This window comes from Triticum aestivum, chromosome 5B (assembly GCF_018294505.1).
Source record: "Triticum aestivum cultivar Chinese Spring chromosome 5B, IWGSC CS RefSeq v2.1, whole genome shotgun sequence".
In the NCBI taxonomy this organism is placed as follows: domain Eukaryota; kingdom Viridiplantae; phylum Streptophyta; class Magnoliopsida; order Poales; family Poaceae; genus Triticum; species Triticum aestivum.
In genome coordinates, this window is record NC_057807.1 from 253,478,248 (window position 1) to 253,484,415 (window position 6,168).

A 6,168-nucleotide genomic window follows, 5' to 3' on the forward strand; every position below is an offset into this window, starting at 1 on the left:
GAACACAGACATCACCTCCGAAGAGATCTGTGCCATCGGACCCTCAGACTCGTCTCCGGCCATATGTTCCAAACCACATGCGTCCGTGCCTACCGAATCAGATTGGGCACCGATCATGGAGTTTACCTTCGCGGATATCTTTTAGCACTTGCCCTTGGGCGACGTGCTAAACTCATTAAAGTCTCTCTCCCTGTCAGGAGACTCTTGTCCGAACTATGTCCGGCTTGAGTGGGAAGCGAGCAATGAAGAAATTCGTTTCCCACCCACCACCCACTTGGTAGCCATTGTTGATGACCTAACCAAAGACAACGACGGTATGGACGATGATGCCGGAGAACAACAGGAACCACCGCCCACAGGGCGCTGGACAGCCACCTCATCATATGATATATATATGGTGGACACCCCCAAAGAAAGCAATGACAATGAGGCAACGGAGGATAATCCCCTTGAGAAGCAATCTAAGAACCGGCGCCATAGGCGCCGCTCTCAGTCCTGCCATAAGAAAAACAGCAATACCGCCATAGGTACCGCCATAGGTACCATAACAAAAACAGCGATACCGAAGACGAAAACAATCCCGCGCAGCCAGGCTTCGAGCAGGCCGAGTGGGAGGATGGGCAAGCTAGCCCTAAGGAACATGCAACAGATAGAGAATCATAGGATGACAATTACATGCCCCTCTCCGAAGACGAAGTTAGCCTTGGTGATGAAGAATTCATCATGCCTGAGGATGCCGTCGAGCAGGAGCGCTTCAAGCGCCGGCTTATAGCCACTACAAAAAGCCTAAAGAAGAAGCAGCAACAACTTCTAGCTGATCAAGATCTGCTAACTGATAGATGGACTGAGGTCCTTGCAGCCGAGGAATACGGACTTGAGCGCCCAACCAAAAGTTACCCAAAGCGCATGTTACTACCTCAAATCGAGGAGGAGGCATTAAAGCCTACACTACCAGCCACCTCGTGGTCGAGCCAAAGCGGCATATCAGCCCAAAGTCCAGCCCGCACCCCGGCGCCAAGCAAGCAAAAACACAAAGGCCCGGGGCTCCACGCATGACCTGCGAGACAAATTGAAAAACAAAGCAGGACAGTCAAGATCAATCTATGGATCACGGGGGCGCGCCACAATGCGTGACGATGACCGTCATGCAGAATATACTAAAAACAAGTCCGGCCGGGCCGAATACAACAAACCAGACTCATTTGAACTGCGTCTTGATGTATCCCGGCATAGAGGCGCCGCACACCCCCTCTGCTTCACTGACGAAGTAATGGATCATGAATTCCCAAAAGGGTTTAAGCCTGTAAATATCAAGCCTTACGATGGGACTACAGACCCCGCGGTATGGATAGAAGATTTCTTTCTCCACATTCACATGGCCCACGGGGATGATATACATGCCATCAAGTACCTCCCACTAAAACTTAAGGGACCGGCTCGGCATTGGCTGAACAGCTTGCCGGCAAACTCCACCGGAAGTTGGGAGAACCTGGCAGACGCATTCGTGGATAACTTCCAGGGCACGTATGTGCGACCACCGGATGCTGATGATTTAAGTCACATAACCCAACAGCCCGGAGAGTCCGCCAGGAAATTCTGGACTCGGTTCCTAACTAAAAAGAATCAAATTGTCCACTGCCCGTATGCCGAAGCCCTAGCGGCCTTTAAGAATAATATCCATGACGAGTGGCTTGCCCGACATCTCGGCCAAGAAAAACCGAAGTCCATGGCAGCCCTCACGACACTCATGAACCGCTTTTGCGCGGGCGAAGATAGCTGGCTAGCTCGTAGCAACAACACAACAAGCAATCCTGGCACATTAGAGGCCAAGGATAGCACGGCAAGCCCCGACGCAACAAACACAAGCATAGAAAAAATGGGGATAACGCCGAAGACACGACCGCCAATGCCGGATTTAGTCGCTCCAAGTCCGGTCAGCAGAAAAAGCCATTCCAAAAGAACAATTTGGGCCCGTCCAGTCTGGACCGCATACTCGATCGTCCATGCCAAATTCATAGCCCCCCAGGAACACCAGCCAATCATACCAACGGAGAATGCTGGGTCTTCAAACAAGCCGACAGGTGAGGTGCCGCAAACAAGGAGAATGGGTCTCAAAGCGATGACGACAGCGAGGAGCCCCGATCACCAAATAAAGGAGGGCAAAGGAGATTTCCACCGCAAACCAAAACGGTGAATATGATAAATGCCGTCCACATCCCCCAACGGGAACGGATGTGCACTCTTAGGGATGTGGACTTAATGGAGCCAGTCGCCTCACAACATAAACTATGGCCGATCGCTTTCGATCGTACGTATCGTCCGGTTAATACCAATCAGGGCAATTCAGCCGCACTAGTCCTCGACCCAATAATTGATGGGCCTCACATGAGTCCTTATGGACGGAGGCAGCAGTCTAAACCTGCTGTATCAGGACACAGTGTGCAAGATGGGTATCGATCATTCGATGACCAGGCCCACTAAAACCACATTTAAAGGTATTATACCAGGTGTGGAGGCCCGTTGTACAGGCTCCATCGCTCTCGAGGTAGTCTTCGGATCACCGAACAATTACCGTACCGAAGAGTTAATCTTAGACATCGTCCCCTTTTGCAGTGATTATCAGGCACTGCTCAGACGAACCGCATTCGCTAGATTCAACGCGGTGCCACACTAAGCCTACCGTAAGCTCAAGATGCCCGGTCCGCGCGGCGTCATCACGGTTAATGGCAAGGCCGAACTCCCCCTTGGCATCGAGGAGTATACCGCCGCTTTAACAGCAGAAGCAACGAGTGGCACCTTTTGGTTGAACCTTGAGTCGACGGCCAAGCTCCCGGACACCACCAATGGAGTCTGAACTATTTCGCAGCAGGATAGCCTGGCTCGTTCGGAGCTCAATTAAACTCTCCACCAAAAGCTAGGACTGGCCACATACTGCGGCTCAAACGCTCTGTGGCATGCAAACATTTCTTGCATTTTCTCTGCAGGTTCACCTTTGCGCAGGCCAGGAATGGCGACATGGAAACACCTCGAACGCGCAAGGGAATCCTTAGATATTCACCTGGATGACCATCTGATTACACTCCGGACCTGCACACAGCTCCTTCCTGCCTGGCCTCAGCAGGTTCCGCAGTCATATTTCTTTTTCATCACATTACTTGTACTCATACGCATCGACGTACTAGTGAAATACAACATGTGGACTTATATGACGCTTATCTGCTGCTGTTTCTTATTGACACTCTTCGTCAAAATGGCATCCGAACATCTTGATATGCCCTAATATGCCAGGGGCTTCTTCATACCCATGATAACGGCAATAAAAGTCTGAACACCTTCGCGGACGTTTGGCACCCCGAACTTATAGCATTATATGTATCAGCTCCGAATCATGTCATGGGTCAATAGTTGGGTTTGCCTGGCTCCCATGTTTTGCTACCTTACGTTCCGCTATATCAGCTAAGGTAGCACAGGGAGAACTACTGCGATTGTGTCCTGGTTCTTCTGGACGAGCACCTCATTAGAGAAAGCCGAAAACTGACTGTCATGATACGGCGAGAGCTAGTCAGCTGTTCGAGATGTTGTAAAATCTTTAAGGATTTCTTCCGCATAATGCCATAACTAATGCAGCGTGCGATGGATTGGCTTTTCTTCCGATCAGGTGCTTATAGAGCCCCTCGTGCGGCCTTCCGAACACCAGGGGCTGCGCCTACCTTCCTTTTGTCAAACTCCTATGGCTAAGTGAGAGTGATAAAGCCCTATAGTTTGATTGCCTGGTTCGTTGTGCTGAACACCTCCTTCAAGGATCCAACACTGGGATAAAGAGTGCTCAGGTTTATCCCGAACAACCCCGTACTTACTACGTGGGGGCAGAAGCCGACGACTGGCCAACTCTCAGGATTAATATATAAAACGGCCGCACAGGAGGAAAAACTTTCAAATAACAGGCAATAAATAATAGAAATGGCCTTGTTCAACATTACAAAGGACAATATGAATGTATTCATGGAAATATAATGCCCTTGGTGCATTGCTCCGCCGCAAGGCGGGCTCCTTTCAAGACACTATCATAATATAATTCGGGCTTGCGGTGCTCCTTCCCCTTCGGCGGTCCCTCGGTCATCAGCTTTTCTGCATCCATCTTCCCCCAGTGCACCTTTGCGCGGGCGAAGGCCATTCGCGCACCCTCCATACAGACCGACCGCTTGATGACTTCAAGTCGAGGGCACACACTCACAAGTCGCTTCACGAGCCCAAAGTAACTGCTTGGAATTGGATCGGCGGGCCATAGCCGGATAATTAAATCCTGCATGGCTAGTTCGGCTGCCTTATGCAGTTCGATCAGCTGTGTTAGCTGATCGGCAAATGGCACCGGATAATTCGACGCCAAATAGTGCAACCATAAGAGCTTCTCCGCAGTACTCTTTTCCTCCGCTCGGTATAATTGGGCGGCATCAGATATGGTGCGTGGCAGCCATGCAAACACCCCTAGAGAAATCAGAATTCGAATTATCAACTTGATTTTCTCCTTTCAAATACCTGCTTTGTATAGAAAAAGCCTTACCAGCCGCAATCTTCCTCGCCTCCTGGATTTCCTTCAGGGCGCCTTGGGCTCCCCCCCGGGCATCACTTGCGGCTTGGCGAGCTTGGGAGAGTTCGGATTCTTTCCCTGATAAACTCTGCTCCAAGGTCTCGCATTTCTTCAAAGCTTCCTGAAGCTCTTGCTCAGCTTCAATGACCATGGCCTCGTGCTTTCGCGAAGAGCCTGCTCTGCGGCTGCCTTCTTCTCGGCTTCGGCCACAGCCTTCTTAAGAGCCTCAATTTCGGTCGCCGCCCCTAGAGCACATCATAAAAATATTTTCATCATGCACACTTCTTCTTTTGTGCTAAGCGAAGAAGGTTTCTGCATACCTTGGTTATCCTCCAACTACTTCTTCACTCGGCCAAGTTCTCCTTCGGCCCGCTCCAGACTCTGCCTCAGTCTGGATACTTCCGCAGTATGAGAGGCGGCAGTCTCTATAGACGTCTGCTTATAAAAGAAGAGAGATAGATGTCATCAAGTGAGTCTCCTGCAAACATAAATTTGATCCTCTGTTCGGTTCTTTCTTTCACCGAACAATGTATTAGGGGCTACTATCCAAGGTTGGAAAAACCGGTAGGCGTAAGCGAGGCGGTTGGCCTTCGCCTAGTGCCTAGGCGGTGCCTAAGCGCCCTAGGCGCGGCCTAGGCAGTGATATAGTTTTTACTCGTGGTGTATTTGTATTATTATATGGCTGTTGATATTAGTTTAAAGCACATAAAATTTAATTACCATCTACTGCCATTGGAATATAACCCATTTGGCATGTTAGTGCAGTATGTGGCATGATTTCTTGCTTGGGTAGGCAATTCCTTGCTTGGTCTGCCTAGACCTCCACTTATGACCTAGGCGGGGCATTTGGCCATTGCCTAGCGCCTAGGCGTGCCTAAGCGCCTCCTAGGCACTGCCTTTTCCAACAGAGCTACTATCTATACTATGACACTCTTCGAAACCTCATAAAACATACCTCAAAGCCTCTTATAAGGCTGATACAGGATTCATTCAGTTCACTCTCAGCAGACTGAATCTTCTCAATCACCGCACCCATAAGGGCACGGTGTTCATTGACGATGGAGGCGCTTTTCAGCGCCACCAATAAAGTATCCGGCACCTCTGGTTGGACAGAGGTTGCCGGTGGAACAGGCACACCCCCTCTAGCCAAGGGAGGCTGCCTACCTGATTCTGGAGCCGTATTGGTCTCCGAGATTGAGTGCGGCCGGGGGCCGAATTCAAGATCGCCCCCGCTGCCGACGTCCATGGGAGCCTTCTCTCCCATATATCTGGCCCCTGAAGTTCGACCTCTTGGCACTGCCTATATGATCTCTTCCCCCCTCCTTGGCCTGGGTCCTCCTGCGACGAAAGCTCAGCGTCATTCACATGCTTGTGGGAAGGGACCTTCGGGGGGTGTCCCGCTCTCTATAGCATCCGAACCTAGCAAATCCTCCGACGAGGATTTTTCGGTGCGGGACCTCGCCGGACTGCAAAAAAGTATAGCTCAGATTAAAATGTTATGTCATGACGAGCCTGGACGCATAAGCGAGTTCGGATTTTATACACTCACGAGTTCACCAGGGGTTGGGCCCTGGGATCCC